The following is a 16,852-nucleotide window of genomic DNA, read 5'->3' on the forward strand; positions in this document are numbered from 1 at the left end:
TTCAAAGAGGACACTTTAAATACATTTTATAGGAAGAAGACTTTAAATGCGTTTATAGGATAAAAGAAGCTTAGCAAGAGTCTGCTTGAGGAAACCAAGTGCTCAGACCACTTTTTTTTTCTCTCAATGCCTTCATCTTCTGGCCCAAGTAGTTCAGATCAGGTCTGTCTCCTAGTCTTTGGGTCCCCTGGAAGCAATCATTGCTATTATTGGCTTCTTGTCTGTTTTACTAACAGAAAATCATTATTGTGATGGAAAACTCATTCAGCTGTGCAGGCTAGTTATCAGTGCTTGTTGTGCCTTGCAGGTATGCTGTATGTCCTGGCTACTTTCGAAGAGGCATTTTTTTCCTCTCTCTTGCTTGTTGATGCTTTTCATGCCTTTAAGGGCTGCAAGAGTTTCAGATTAGCTTCATTTTGTGGAGGTATTGAAGAAAACGGACTCTTCTTTTCTATGCTTCTTTCTAGAAGGAAGAAGATGCAGTTGCTTCTGTTAGACACAGCCCTCACCTGTCTTATATTTTTTCCTATGCTGAAGTTTCACATGGCTTGACAGAGAAAACAGAATACCGGCCAGCACATGATTTTTCTTTTGTGCTTTGCATACCTCTGTGACTTTCATGTATCCTTAGAAGCAGGTCAAGCTACAGGACCTCTGGCAGCACTTTTCTGTCACCCATAAATAGCAAGCCAGCAATTACAGAAAGCCATGGTGATTTGAATTTGTAATATAGGCTTAGTCTATAATTCCACAGCCACCCAAGAGAATAAGCTTTAACATTTTTCTGCAACTCTATCATATTTTATTATCACTTCTGTAAGTACATTTTATGCTGTTTCTGTGATAATTTAATTTTCATGCGTGGACATTGCATGCCTTGTGTAATTTTTCACATGGTTCTTAAGAGCAGATAGATCAGGTGCTCATAGGAGCATGCCTGCCATCAGCAGCTAGTGCTGCAGTTCATACAGTGCTGGTGAACTGCACAGTAACTGTTGAAAATGACCAGTTTTCTCAAGGTGTAATATGCCCATATGGAGACCGGCTGAGAAAGTTGGGGCTGTTCAGCCTGGAGAAGAGAAGGCTGCGTGGAGACCTCATAGCAGCCTTCCAGTAACTGAAGGGGTCTACAAGGATGACAGAGAGGGGTTTGGAACCGGATGAGCTTTAAGGTCCCTCCCAACCCAAACCATTCTATGATAATTCTTCTTTATGTATCAGTATTGCCATTGCCAGTTTTTGTCAGAACTGGTCTCCATTGAATATGCTTCTGTGCCTGGGTGCAGTAACACTCTGTTTCAGTAAGTATTCTGGGGGCATATGTCACACCCAAAGTTCATTATATTCTAGTACATGTGCTGTGCCTTATGTTGCATTTTGAGGTGTTTGTAGAAAATTTGCTCTGTCTTTTGGTGTAAAAGCATGGAATGATGATAGCTTTATTTTAAGCCTTTTAAAGCATAGAATGTCCTTGGGGAGGACATTCCAGCTCCTTTTCTCTGTACACGGACATGGAGATGAGCACAGACTGACAAGACAAATATGAATGTTCCTCCAGAGTTCACTGCCTGCATGCTTCTGCATTAGTTGTATGTTATTTTCAGTCTTTCTCCTAGCGATATTATTTATATGACCTTCAAGTTCACTCTCAAATTTCAGTTTGCTCCTTGAGCCCTGTCAAATGCTTTCTGCAGCCTTTCATTTTGATCTGTTCTTGTCTTCTCAGAATGTTGTCAATAGATACAGAATCATAGAATGGGTTGGGTTGGATGGCACCAGCCTGTCTGTGCTTGGGATCGCCCCAACCCAGGTGCAGGACCCTGCCTTGTTAAACTTCATGAGGTTTGCACCGACCCACCTCTCCATCCTGTCAAGGTCCCTCTGGATTGTATTCCTTACCTCTAGCACATCAATTGCACCACACCGTTTGGTGTCATCAGCAAACTTGCTGAGGGTACACTCAATCCCACTGTCCGTCTTACTGACAAAGACGTTGAACAATGCCAGTCCCGATACAGACACATGAGGGACACATCACAGGTTTCCACTTGGACATCAAGCCATGGACTGCAACTCTTTGAGTGTGACCATCCAGCTAATTCCTTATCCAGCAAGTGTTCTGTCGGTCAAATCCTGGTCCCTCCAGTTTAAAGACAAGGATGTCATGTGTGTCAATTCCAAGTGCTTTGCACAAGTCCAGGCATATTCCATCACTCGCTCTTCCCTTACCCACAAATTGGGCTGCCGCAACTTCTCAAATAGGATGGACAATGGCTTAGACACTTTGTCTGCCAGTGTCTCTCAGGAGCCTCAGGTGCATTTCATCAGGTCCCATGGACTTGTGCGCCTTCAGGTTCCTCAGATGGTCTTGAATCTGATCTTCTACAGCAGGCAGTTCTTCGTCTCCCAGTCACTGCTTTTATCTTCCGTGACTTGGGTGGTCAGTCAGTAGAGACCAAGGCAAAAAGTTGTTGAGTACCTCAGCCTTCCCCTGTTCTGGGTAACCAGGTATCCTGTTTCCTTCCAGAGAGGGCCCACAAGACAGATGCTTTGTCCTGTATTCTTTCAGGAAGTTCTGATACTTTCTTCTAGGGAAAAAAAGTACCAGGAACAGCTTTTAAACCAGAGTAGTCTGTAACAGTGTTTGCTCCTATATGGCATACTGGAAGTGCACATTGAACTCTCCTTATCTAGGGTAATGTGCCAGAACCATCAAAAGTTGTTTAAAAATACTGAGCTTCAGTCATAATGATAAGAATGTCCTGCTAGTTGGATGCGATTGTATTTATCAAGCCTTTCAAGTCCTAAATATTTGCTTCAATGACTTACTACTTCTGCTGTCCCTTGTAAATTCAGTTAGTTATTAAATGCAGTTATTAAACCATTAAAAACATTGTAGAATTAATGGCAAAGGATATTCCTGGTAGCATGCATTACCGGACAGTGCAGCACTAAAAATCTACCTGTCCTGTTAAAGATATCTGAAAACTAATTTTATGTACCTTTTTTTAGGTCCTTTGTTGTATGCATTGTCTAAATCAAATGCACAACTAAGCACCCATTAAACAAAATAAATCTGATATTAGCTCTTTGTTCCCAGATGTAACAGACTCTTCTTTGGAGCTGTGATTTGGTTTGTTTGTTGTTTTCTCAGTTCAAAACCAAGTCATTCCCACAGCAGAAATTGGATCTTTCATACCCATTCCCAGTTTATCTGTTTTTTCCTCCAGATTCTATCTTCCCCTCACCCCGAATCTGGGCTTATCTGGGTGTTCTTCCTTTCTCATGAAAGATCACACAGGTTCCCCACATAAGAAGCCTGCCCTGCCACCTGATGCTGCCTCCAGCTAAACAGCATTAGTGCATTTGCTGAGTCCTCACTGCACATGCTTCAAAACACGTGCAAAATTAGTAGTTTTCTTGCACTGTTTTCCAGCTGATGGAGATATTCACCCTCCCAGGTCCTCCATGCTGTCTTTATTTCCCAATTCCTAGCAACTGGCTTTGTGAAGTATCTTCTGATGTTCTTTCATAGAATCATAGAACAGTTAGGGTTGGAAAGGACCTTAAGATTATCAAGTTCCAACCCCCCTGCCATGGGCAGGGACACCTCACTCTAAACCATATCACCCAAGGCCTTGTCCAACCTGGCCTTGAACACTGCCAGGAATGGTGCATTCACAACCTCCTTCTTTGGTCTGTGGTAACTCTGGTTTTCAGTTTCCTGTCTCACAGGTGCTTCTCATTGAGTGTTTTCATTCTTCTCTGAAGGAGCCAACAGCTTGACCACCTTTCCTGTGGAAAAGCATGTCCCTTCAGCCATCTGGTCTCACTGTGAATCAATGCTACATGATTAAGGAATGTGTCCCATCTGACTTAATCTGGTCTCCAAGACATAGCTGTGAAACACTGACAGGGCTTTTCTGTTACCTAACTTCCAGCGGTTTCCTTTCTTTTGAAAGAGAGCATTTCTGAAACCTGCTTCTGCAGGTGCTGTGCTGCTGCTGGCACTGACTCCCAAAGCCGGCTGGCAGCTGAGCTTGCTGTAGGAATGAGTCACTCCATCTCCGTTGTGGATCCCGCTCCTCCTGCTGCTCGGCTGGCCAGCAGTTGCTGCTGCCAAAGAGGCAAATCCACTCTGTCCTTCTCCCTGCAGCTCCCTGTGCCCGCAGCCCTCCGAGTCACTTTAGGGCTGTAGCTGCTGCTGCGGAAAGCAATGTGAGGAATCATACGTGGGCTTTGAGCTCTTGCAGGTGCCGTTAACCTTCCCTGACCCGAGAGTTACTAAAGCTGTGGAGCGGGTCACTGAGGAGTGTAAGAGTAATTCTTGTATTGTTTAGTTAAAGCCAGTACAAAACAGCTACGAGTGCAGTGTGTGTGCACCAGAGGACAATGTTTTAATAGGTTACAGAGCTGTGCAGTGAGGGGAATGAATTCAGCAGCGTGTGATTAACTGCATAAGATGAAGACCATAAAAAGGAACACAGCTTGTCCACAAGGCTTTGTGAGTTACAGCACTTAGTGTTGTAATAGACAAGTCTTTTTAAAAAGCTAATTAAACATTTATCTTTAACTATTTTTTTTGGAAGGGCTTGGCAATGTTTGAGTGCTCAGATTATGGAAGATGTGCTGGAAGGAGAAATTCATATTATTTTAAGGAAGAGATTTCTTTTGAGCACTTCTTGGGGATTCCTTTTTTGCAAATGTTAAAGCCCTATAGTCTGGTTTTCCTGAGCACCTTGTCATAGCTTTGCATAGGCTAAATTAGCTATATTAAAATGCACCTTTCCACGATTATTAAATGGAAAATACTGTGTAACTCATATGGTTATGTGACATAGCACTTGCAATTTTTACTTAAACTCTCTTGAAAAGTTTCTAATGTATTTTCAGATCTGCTGCAGATAAAGTGGTTGGGTTTGGTAAGACTCATTATTTCTCTTGCTGTTGCATGCAGTCTCCTCCTCCTCCTCCTTCACTTAAAATATGCATGTGTTCAGTGTATGATTTAAACATGTGCGACCTAAGTGTACAGCAAATTAATGACTTCTTGGCAAAATGTCCTTACAGAAAAATGTATACAGAATCAAGAATCAGTTCATCTTTAGCCCAGTATTCTCTGAGGACAGTTTTCTGCCCAGCATGCATAGGGAGAGCTGTACGTGGTGGTAGCAAATGAATGGCATTAGCTGTGCTGGTGCAGGCTGCCCAGTGGGATGTGATGGGCCCAGCCTGTAGCTGAGGCTGCCTCAATGGCCCCAGCTGCACTTGGCCAGTGTTAAATGAGTGGCTGTTCTGTCTTGCCTCCCTTGCTGGTACGATACCAGTGTCTTGCAAAGGAGACAGTGACATTTCTAAATGGCAGAATTACCGTCTCCACTACAACCACTACTGATATCCTCTGTGAATACAGTGAGATACGCAGAGAAGGTAGGCATCAGAGACATGCAGAGGAACAGTGACATATCCTCTCCCCAATTTGCAAAGAAATACGCAGCTCCTGATAAGAACTCAGTGCTGGAGTGAGATAATGAGCTGCACCAGAGTTGAAGGCTTAATGGAGTGCTTGCTGGAGTTGTCTGGCTCTCCCTGTCCCCAGTAAAAGACAAAACAGCATGCACAGCAGACTAAAGGAAAAGGTTAATGGCCTTGTATCCACCAGAAACTTGCTAGTCTCTTTTCTGAGTCCAGCTCTGCTTTTAGTCTCCACAATATCCTGGGGCAGAGATTTTTAAAACTGGATCTCAATTTATGCAAACATATATCCATTTCTAATGATTTTAAACTTGAAGTCTGGTACATCACTAGGTTTTCCATTATCTTGTGTTCTGATTATAACAAAGCTGTCCTAACTCGCTTTCCCTGGCCATTTAGAAGTTCTGGCAGCTCCACAGGCTACCTCCACCACTCATTTTCCAAAATGAAGAACTTTGCATCAGCTAGAAGGAGTCAAATACAGCAAAAGCACAGCTCTTTTTGGTGTTTGTCAAGCTCTGTGGCCACAGAAACAGTCACTGAAAGATGAGCAAGCTGTCTGTGCCTTCCAGCACTAGGCTGTGTGGGAATCTTTCTGTCTAATGGTATAACATGTTCCTTCTGCCACCCAGAGCTAATTGAAATGAGGTCAAGAAGCAAAATTAGAATCTTTGCTGCTCTGAGTAAAACTCTGACCCTGAAATGGCTGCTAAGAAACAGCACATATTTCACTGGTTTCCATGGTGCAAGAGGAAGGCCAGTCTAAGAAACCACCTCTGGATGTTTTCCTATTGTAAACCCCCCAGACAAATAAATTTGGGCACATTTTATTGTTTTCTAAACCATCTGGTAATGTTTCAACATGACAAAGCAGGAGAGCATTAAAGGACATTCCTCTGTTTTAAGAAAAGTGATTTTAAGGACTCCGCCAGAGGTGAGAGGTATTACTAGAAATGCTGCAGTCAAGCTTCAGAATGAGAGACTGACTCCTTCCTTCTCCTCCGCCCCTGGATAAAACAAACTTCTGGACTTACGGGTCTATGCAACACCGAGTCTGCAGGAGCTGGTCTCAGGAAAAGGCGGGCAGTGGCCTTGCTGCCAGCCCTGACCACTGTGCTGAGCCAGTGATGGATCAATGGATGGGGAAATTGAAAATGGGACTGACAGCAAACAGGGTTGTTGTTTCAACTAGTGACTGGGGAAGGGGGAGAGCGGAGCTGCTCCCAGGGCTGCCCTGACTTGTCCCTGGCAGCTTGCAAAGAAGGGGGAAGAGATGTTTATGCTCCGATGTCCAGATGCTTGCCCCTGAATGGGGAGCCCTGGACTCCAGCCCTGTGCTGATGGAGCTGCCTCACCTACTTTGTGCCAAAGGCAGTCCATGGTTCACCACTGCCACGCAGCCCATCTAAGCTAGTAAAGGTGAGTATTCCAAGACTCAGCTTTCATCACTAGCTCAAACTTGAAAGGTCTTGCTGAGCATGGCAGGAACTAATACGAGCTTTAACTGTGGAGTAAGTCTGTGGTCTCTGAAATAGCCTGGTGTTTATCTCCTGTGCTTCCAATCAAGCCAAACCATGGGAGAGCACACCTGCATAACACTGTGCAGTTCTTCAGCTGCCAGAAACGTAATGTTTGTCTGTTTTAGTATCGCTATTCAGTGTAAATATGAATGCATTCAAATAGCTTTCTCTGCAGCACAAAGTTTCTTTTTCAGTCAGTGGGAAGTAATCCAGCAACAGCAGGGCCCAGATGAGGGGAAGGTGCTGCAAAGTAGTAATTAGTTAGTCTAATTGAAAGAAGGTTGGGCTTAATGGCTTTTGGATTTGTGGGTGGTGGGTAGGGTTGGCACAGCTGATGGTCCTGTTGTTCAGGGTGTGCTGTGTTCAGTTTGAGAGTCAAGGCATGGGTGCAAGTCTTGCTGGGCTGTGACTTGGGGTTCTTGTATCTCATGAGGTCTAGGGACTGTGGACCTCAAGAAGTCCCTGGGTTTTTTGTGCTTTACTGAAGCTGGTGGAATATTCTAAGCTGCAGGAGTTTCAGCCTTCCTTGTATCCCAGGGGAAGGTATGAGGGCACCTGAGCAACTCCCTCAGTGTTCTGCTGAGGGTTTTTTGTGGCTTGTTTTTTCCCTGCTATTTACTTTAGGCTCTCAAAGCCTAAATTCAATCCTCTGGGTATAAAAGTCCTTAAGGGGGTCTGTGTGTTTGTGTGCATGCCCACGGTCATGTATTTATTCATGCACACAAAGCTGTGTGTCAGTATGTGTAAATGTATACCACGTCTGTGGCTTTTTTAATCACTCAGAGTTCTGAAGAGGTTCTGTTACAACACTGTAAGAGATGAAAACTGCTGCACTTGCTTGTGAAGCATCAAGCAATATCCTGTTTTCCTGGGCTGGACATCTCATCAAAGGATAAGGTAATTTATTTATTTATTCTGCCTTTCTAAGTGTGAATTATTTCTTCTGATATGAAATTACAGAGCTGTTTTGTGTTTTGCCTCTTTAAAACTGCTATAAACTCAGATGTTAAGAAGGTATAATTTCTAGGGAGGAAGGTAGGACAGGGGATGGAAGACTGAAAGAAGCATTAGCAATTGCTGGCTTGCTTGTGGCTGCACAGGGAGATGGTGCACTCCAGCTGAAATGACAGCACTTGTATCCTTTTCTATGGGGCTCAGGCTGGTGCCTGCATCCACACATGCTCCATGTTGAAGTGTGCTGGCTTCAGCTGATGCCTGCAGAGACCCAGCTGCAGAGTCTGTGTGTGAGCACAATGGTAAAACACATATCAAAGCTCTTGTTTCTGCTCATCTCACCTTCCCTCGTTCAGGGCCTAGTGCTAGGGGCAGATGTACAAGTCCTGGCAATAAACATTGTTGTAGACTAAACCTTCAAATCATGTGAGCTTCTGCGAGGTGGGACTGGCAACCATCCAGCCGTTCTGGGGTCATGTGAACGTGTTTGTACTTTGTGTAGGAGAGTGAATCTCAGTGGGATTGCTTAGGCGTTCTTGCAATGCAAATATTGAATTATAATTCTGCTTGCAAGCACAGAAGTGCAATAGATGTTCTTTCACTTGAAATTAGAGCTCAACAGTGCTCCGATCTTCAGCATGTGCATCACGCAGCAGTTATAGCACTACTCAAGCTTTCTGTGGGGAGAGGAGGAGGAAATGAATATTCAGCAATTGTTTTAGTTAAACTGATGCTACTGCGGACTCTGTTCTTTCTCTCTAGCTTATTCTTTGAAATGCAAATGTTTAAGAAGTGGAGAAATCAAGAGATGTGAGTCCATCTTCATGGTACGAGGGACTTAAAAACCCCTACATTTTTGAACATCTGTTTTGTTTTAGATTTTTTCCTGTGGAAACACTGACAATATTTGTGGGGGAAGGGTGTACAAAAGCTGTCCTAAACTAGATTTATGCTCGCTGTCTCTTCTGTTCCTGCGTTCATATGAGTCACCTGGCCTTGCTTTTTAGTGTCCTGCAGTGAATAACCTTGCTCCATCAGAGGAGATGCTCAACTGTTAGCAGCTTCTCTCAGCTTCTTGGTTTCAAAACTGACTTGTGGTCACTTCTAGGAAGGGATGCATGATGGTTTTAATTCTTTTTCTGATGAATACAAACGTTTATTGTGCCTAAAAAGGAAAGAAGTGGATATCTGAAAAGTGACATTGCTGAAATCTTTTGTTTGGCTTGGATGTCATAATCCCAGGGTGCTAAGAAGAAATAGACTTGGAGAAAGCTTGGTCATTTGTCTCCTTTCTGATTAGTTTACCCTTATCAGTGAGGTTTATGCATGACATCTGTTCTTATCTATAAACTTACACTAAAGAAGGCAAAGTCTATTTTCTTGTGATCCCAGAGATACCAGGAGATGTCCACTAATCAACATTAGAACTGATTAATCAACTTGCAGTTATGTATTACACAAAGGTACTCCAGTTTGTCAGAATCTGTCTCCCTGAAAGACAAAGAAGTGTCAAGGAGTTATCTTTTGTGATATATGGAAAAATAAGTTCCAAAATGGTGGTTAAAAGAGTTCATTTTGTCATTGTTTGTACTAGCATTGCCTCGAGTATTGTGATAGAGAATAAAGGTGCATTAGTCGTCAGTAATGTCTTGAGACTCTCTTGAAAAGAGATTCTCTGTCTAGGGGAAGAATGGCCACACTGAATGGGGGTATGTGTGGGTGGGTTGTGTTTGTGTCCTGGGTTCAGCAGTAGCACTCATTTTTCTCCTTCTTAGTAGTTGGTGCAGTGCTGTGGTTTTGACTTTCAGCCTGGGAACAGCGCTGGTAACACCGATGTTTTCAGTTTTTGCTCAGTCATGTTTCCTCTGACCAAGGACTTTGTGAGTCTCTTGCTCTGCCAGGGAGGAGGGGAAGCAGAGACAGGACACCTGACCCAAACTGACCAAAGAGGTATTCCATACCACAGCACATCATGCCCACTATATAAACTGGGTGCAGTTACCCGGAAGGGCTAGATCACTGCTCGGTCAGGCTGGGTATCGGTCAGCAGGTGGTGAGTGGTTGTATTCTCTTCCCTTGTTACTTCCCTTATCATTATTATCATTGGTGGTAGCAGTAGTGGTTTGTGTTATACCTTAGTTACTGGGCTGCTCTTATCTCAACCCATGGGAGTTACATTCTTTTGATTCTCCTCCCCATCCCTCTGGGAGCAGGGGGGAAGGAAGGGTGGGAGTGAGAGGCTGTGTGCCTGACTGGGCTTAAACCATGACAGTTTGTAAGATTTACTGCTGGTTCTAGGCACTGGGGAGTAAGTTACATTTCTGACTGAGGCCAGCCTGATGTAAAGCAAAATGTTCCTTAAAAACAAGTATTTCACAGTAGCTTGAGTATGGTAACACTGGTACTGGTAAACAAATACATATGTTGTTGCATCGTCTGCTGTCAGTGAAAAGGGGAGAACAGGAGTGTGAGGATAGGTGTGTGTTTTCAGGCATTGTGTCTGGCGTTACTGCCATGTCCTCTGAAGTGCCGTAGATCCAAGGGAGTGTCATGAAGTTTATTTTCCCCAGTTGCTAACACCATTCTTCAAACAAGACAGCCAAACTTCATTGCGGAATACAAAGCCAGTGGGCTTTAAGTCTTTTCCCCAGAAATGTATTATTGACAGGGAAGAAAGGAAGGTAGGGAATTAGATGGCTATTTTCTAGTGTGCATATAGGCCACAGCTCTTCTTTATCCAATATGAGCTGAACCAAAACCTGAGTCATAAAACTGGAGCTCCAGCATGGCCTTGCAACCTTGGTCAGGTTATATACTACTGTTCTTCTGAAGCACAGCTTTATAAAAAGAAAAGTATTGGGAAGGCAAATGGAGGATTCTCTCGAAGAAGTTTCTATTTCTGAAATGTCCCTTTCTGCAGCACCCAGAATAAACCCTAAAACAGATGGCTGGAATGTCCACCCATCTGCTGGGTGTGCAGGCACACAGTTGGGACAAAGTACTGAGGTGGTTTAGCTGCAAGCCTTAGATGCAGCCATTCATCCACTGAGCCAATAAAGGACATTTCTGCTTCTGCATTTAGCAGAGCCTGTATCTGTGTCTTGCTCCCCAGAAGCAGGAGACTGAAGGCTTTGCTCCTGCCTGTCCTGTGGTGGCTTCCCTCCCACCACTTCCACTGGACAGAAGGGTTTTTCTGAAACATCACAAAAACATCATGGAGCTTCCTTTCCTCTGTGCATGTTGTATTTCTGGCTTGTCCTCTTTCCCCTCCTTAATAGCAAGGTCCATTTAGATGTAAGCATGGCCTAGGTATCACACCACAGAAACCAAGCCAAGAGCCATCTCCAGTACTTGCAGGCAAAAGCCAGCGCAACTGGTGAGCTGACAACGATAGCAAAACCCTTGTCCTGTCATTAAAACTGTGATTAAGGATTTCGGTACAAATCTCTTTGGGCAATTTAGTAGAAGTTTGCTTCATTCAGTCTGTCACCCAGGACCTCCGGGCACACACCAGCAGCAGATTTATGCTACGTGCCAATTAGCAAGCTGAAGTTTATCCTGTTAGAGATGCAGCCCACCACCAGAGGAACACTATGCTTCTCCAAATCTATTTGACAGTTATACAGAAGGAAACCAGGGTACTGACTTCATCTACCTCTGGGTTCATCAGCCACCCATCACTTGTCTTAAATTGTTTAAGAGATTATTGTATGTTTTATTGTCCACACTGCCTTTAGTGACCTGAACTTCTTAAAGGAAAATAATGATAGAAACTGCTGTTGGGAAATAGGCACGAAGACAAATATCTCTGCATAAAAGCAAAGATGTTTGGGGACTAAAGTTTAAGCTAGGAGTACGTGGCTACAGTCACTTTTCCATGGATTATAGGTTCTTGCAACTACAGCTGCTGCGCTGCTGCTCTCCTGCCTGTGGCTGCTGGGATAACTGCATGTGCTAAATCTGAGGTTTGCAGCAGGGAGGACCATCTCTTGGCCTTCAGAGCCAATTACTGCAAGCATCAGTTTTGTACCTAGGGACAGGGAAGTTTAAGAGGTGGCTGATCTTTTAATTATGCATCTAGGTGACTGGAGGTTTGAGGGAAGGTCTTAGTTTTGCACATTGTTTTGCTACACTAGGTGTAGGCCATATGACACCTTGCCCTACACCCAGTACCTGTCAGTGTTTGGGGCAGGTGGGGGCCCCCCTTAGAATCATAGAATAGTTAGGGTTGGAAAGGACCTTAAGATCACCAAGTTCCAACCCCCCTGCCATGGGCAGGGACACCTTGCTCTAAACCATATCACCCAAGGCCTCGTCCAACCTGGCCTTGAACACTGCCAGGGATGGAGCATTCGCAACCTCCCTGGACAACCTATTCCAGTGCCTCACCACCCTAACAGGAAAGAATTTCCTCCTTATATCCAATCTAAACTTCCCCTGTTTCAGTTTTAACCCATTACCCCTTGTCCTATCACTACAGTCCCTAATGAAGAGTCCATCCCCAGCATCCCTATAGGCCCCCTTCAGACACTGGAAGGCTGCTATGAGGTCTCCACGCAGCCTTCTCTTCTCCAGGCTGAACAGCCCCAACTTTCTCAGCCGATCTTCATATGGGAGGTGCTCCAGTCCCCTGATCATTCTCGTGGCCCTCCTCTGGACTTGTTCCAACAGTTCCATGTCCTTTTTTATGTTGAGGACCCCAGAACTGCACACAATACTCCAAGTGAGGTCTCACAAGAGCAGAGTAGAGGGGCAGGATCACCTCCTTTGAGCTGCTGGTCACGCTCCTTTTGATGCAGCCCAGGATACGGTTGGCTTTTTGGGCTGAAAGTGCGTGCTGCTGGCTCATGTTCATTTTCTTATCGACCAACACCCCCAAGTCCTTCCCCACAGGGCTGCTCTGAATCTCTTCTCTGCCCTACCTGTAGCTGTGTCTGGGATTGATTCCCTTGCATGAAAAAAGGCTATCATTCTTTGCATGGCAACAACCCTCAAACAAAGAGATTTTCACTGAAAAGTAATTTCTGCCTTGACACACACAGAGCGGGTGGAAGCTTTTTTCCCCGGGGAACCAAGAGTGTTACATTTTGAGCACAACAGGGCTGCCTTCTGACAAGATGTAAATGCTGTTCCATACTGTAGCACTGTGACTATACTAAAGTAGCTGCTACAGAGCTGTACTTAATGCCTAATTATGTAAGTTGTAACTTAATGTTTCAAGCCATTATGAAGTTCCCACAGTGCTTCTAACCTCTCAAAAATACACAATTGCTCTGAAAATCTTCAAGAACTAATGTTCTGGGGTTTGTGGTGTGGTGGTTTCTTTTTGGTTGTTGCTTTTTGTTGTTTGGTTTGTGGTTTTTATTGTTGGTTTCAGGGTTCGGTTTTTTTCAGCCAGCTGTAGAATGACTGCAGCTAACGGAGTGAGTTAACTAACGGGTTTAGTCTTAATGGGAGTTAACCTCCTATGACTTTCTATTTCTATTACAGAAGAGAGAGAACCCAAAGTTTCTCTTTAGTACTTTGCAATGCCATAAGTTTCCCTTTCAGTACTCAAGAAAAGCACCTGCAGCTAGTGACTTCCCATGTAAATGTGTTAAATTCCTCTGAATGTTTGGACAGTGCTCTGACTTCTAAAATTCCGTATCAAAACCAAAACTACACAGGTGTTCAAGCAGTCTTTAATAACATTGGAACGAAATTGTTCCCTCTTTTTGTGAAAGTTTCCAAGATATTTCCTTTTTAGTCTGTTTTTTGGAATGAAACCATGCTTTGAAGTCCAGGGGTTTTCTCAGGGAGAGATAAGCTCCTTTTTCAATTGGTTCCTCTTGGAGCCTTGGAATCAAATCCCTCTTGTCACAGATGCAAAATTGGTAGAGATAAATTCATCATTTCATGGCCTTCTGATTCTTAAAGGAAATCTCTGTCCCCTTCAGCTGCTTTCCCAAACTTACTAATATTAAAACTTTTTGTCAGTAGAGTCTTAGACATTAGGTCTCCGTCTTGCTGACCATTTCTCTCTGTGCAATGGCCAGAGCAGCAGCACTGGGGGAGGTGAAGCCATACAATGTACTGAACTGGCTTTAGGCTGCAGCTCTGGACTCTGCTCTCTATTTGCTCTCTGGAAAGCTTTTTGAAGGTTCATAGATGCCAGGTCGTGAGCTGAAAGCACAAACATACTTGGAGAACAAACAGAGGGTCTGGAAAGCAGTGTTCTTGAAAACTGATTCATTGTACTTCTAATGCCCATCACATCCCAAGTTGTAGTGTTCCATCATGACTTTCTCTTCTTAGCACCTATTACAGAGAATCCCTGGGTTAATCCTTCAGAGGTAATGAGCAGACTGATGGTAGTCATAGAAACTGCTGCTTAAATACCGGTGTTTTGCATGAACTCCAGAGTGTGTCTAATTACACAAGTGATGGAAATCTGTTTCTGCACTGTATGAAGCACGGCCGTTTTATTAACTCTGAGCAAGTCTGCAGCTCAAAAATGGTGAAAATACATCTGTTCTTTAGCTGGGCTTGTCGGTACTGAAATTAAGGGGAATTTCTTAACACAGTGCTTGCCATCTATTGGTAAAGGGCAGCATGAATAAATCTTATTCAAGGACAAAAAATTGAGGTGGCCATAAGAATAGGTGCCTTATGTATACACATTGTATCAGAAACAGGGTCTCTTAAACAGGTCCTGAATTCAACACATGGTGATTAATATTGCTTTTTCCAGCAAGGGGTCACATCTGTTGCTCTGAGAGCTGTAGGTCTGCTGGTTATGTGTCCCTGTACCTTCAGGCTGGGAGAAGGAGCTGATTTTCATCACATCTGCTATATTATGCAAATATTAGAGGATGCTACTTAGGGTAAACAAACATGGTGATTGGGCAAGATTAATGAGCCCTTTGCCTACAAGGACTTAAGACTTTTGGGGCTCTTGCAAAGTTTGTCTATTTCAAATTCTCCTGCATAGCCCAGTACAGCTAACAGCCTACTAAGTGAAGTTTTATACCAGTGTTCCCATCAACAAACTGGAAAGAGCCCAGTGTGGCTGAAGTGGCCCAGGGGCCTATAGTGTGAGATGTACAGAGACAGGCTGAGGGAAAGGGGCTAGTTCAACCTGGATAAGATGGTGTATTGAAGAGGAGATGAAGGGGGCAGAACAAAAGGACAAGAACCAATTCTGCTTCAGCTCTCAGGGGGCAGAACAAAAGGACAAGAAGCAATTGTCACAAATTGCCTAAGGGAGAATTTTGGTTGGAGGTAACCACTTGTATTGGGATGAACTTCTGAAGCACTGGAAGCGGTGCTCGGAGGGCTCTCAGTCCCTGGGAACATTCAAAACTTAACTAAACCAAGCCCTGCACTACCTGGTTTCAAAGCTTTGCTTTGAATACGAGAAGACTACAAGATCTCCAAGGGACTAGTATCTATTTTTCTGTAAAAATGGGGCAGGGAACAAGGAAATTACTTCAGGTCACACAACAAACTTGTGTTCAAGTCAGGAAAAGAGAATATGCATCCCCTAATTTCAAACCATTATTGTTCTGAGTAGCCTGTATTGATTTTCTGGCACAACAATATTTCCCTGATGGGCCTTACTTCAGAGTATTCATGATCTAATTTAACAAACAACTTTTGGTCTCCCTTGTAAAAATAAATAAAAGGATGGGAAAGAATATTTAAACTTTGCTGCTTCAAGAGTATATTGAAGAAATAATGCTTTTTTTTAATCCCTGTGCTTTTCCCTGTGGCTTTTGTTGTGGAACAGTGTCTGTGTTGAGTAGGAGCCCCCTTTATACGTGAAGAGGGTTTTCTTTTTCTCCCAAGACATTTTCCTTCAGAAATAGCAATGGCTAAGGTGCATCTGCGTTCCTGGAAATTATATTTCAAAACAGGAATAGTAAGTATACTCATGCTAATGTTTTTTGGCATGATCCATACCTCCGTTAGCTCTAATGATGGCATGGAAATTTTCATTAGCAGGCAGGAAGGCTTTCCTCTCTATGTGGTTTATGAGGTGGTTGGTGTTATCTCAACTGTTGTTGCTGAATTTCAGTGTTAATTGGATCTCCTAGCTCTCAACGTAAATTGCACCAAACTGTTGAGCATTTGTGTGGGCTTATTTTTTGCTGTATTAAAATATTTCACAAAATCCAGCTCCATGAATCTGGGTTAGTAATTATGAATATTATTAAAATTTACGAAGACATCTGGTAATAAAGTCACAACATCCCAAAGTCTTGGACTGGGAGGGGGAGAACCCAACAAAACACCACCTGTATTGACTTTATTAATAATTTTTATTATCAGCTTCCTGCAGGTGTTTCTCATAAACCATATTTGCTGAATTCCTCCCTTCACCTATAATACAAAATGTGTTTACCACTGCTCAAGCCCTTTTAGCTGGCATAATGATTCTTACCCAGCCATCTGTGCTGATCAGCCTCAGGAAATTTAGCACAGGTTTTCTTTCTCCACCTCGGCAGAGCACTGCAGTGTACCCTAGAATAAAGTGGAAACAAATGTCCCCAATGAGGCAAAAAAATCAGAACAATGTTGCTGTCTTATCTGCAAAGTCTACCTGGAAGCATAATGCCAGAATCGCATCCATTGGATGATAAATATATTAGTGGTCCAGCTCCACTGATGAAGGACAAGCAAGGAATTCAGGTACAGAACTTAACTCCTTGAATCCTCATCTTCTCTTAAATGTTTTGATAAAGATAAGGATGTAGAAAGGAACAAAACAGCCAACATTTTTCAAGCCCTAACTCTAGTAACTTGTGTATTTATTCATGTACAACTGACAAGTGAGGTAAATTTTGAACTGTGCTTTATTACTTGTAGGAAATACTTACAATTATTGCAGTATGCTTGCAAAAAAAAAAAAAAAAGAAAAAAAA

General features: G+C 43.4%; 1 long non-coding RNA gene across 1 annotated transcript in view; it reads left to right on the forward strand.

Annotated features, from left to right (window-relative positions):
- The first annotated feature begins 7,197 nt into the window (after positions 1-7,197).
- The window catches only part of LOC133219007 (uncharacterized), a 59,388-nt gene continuing 49,733 nt past the window's right edge, over positions 7,198-16,852 (forward strand). The window contains exons 1-2 of the long non-coding RNA XR_009727323.1: positions 7,198-7,275; positions 7,781-7,892. This is a non-coding gene — a long non-coding RNA (uncharacterized LOC133219007). The remainder of the gene's footprint in view (positions 7,276-7,780; positions 7,893-16,852) is intronic.

Source organism: Neopsephotus bourkii, unplaced genomic scaffold (genome assembly GCF_033783945.1).
Source record: "Neopsephotus bourkii isolate Nb327-2 ecotype Australia unplaced genomic scaffold, CSIRO-AGI_Nbou_v1 NB_1292, whole genome shotgun sequence".
Taxonomy (NCBI): domain Eukaryota; kingdom Metazoa; phylum Chordata; class Aves; order Psittaciformes; family Psittacidae; genus Neopsephotus; species Neopsephotus bourkii.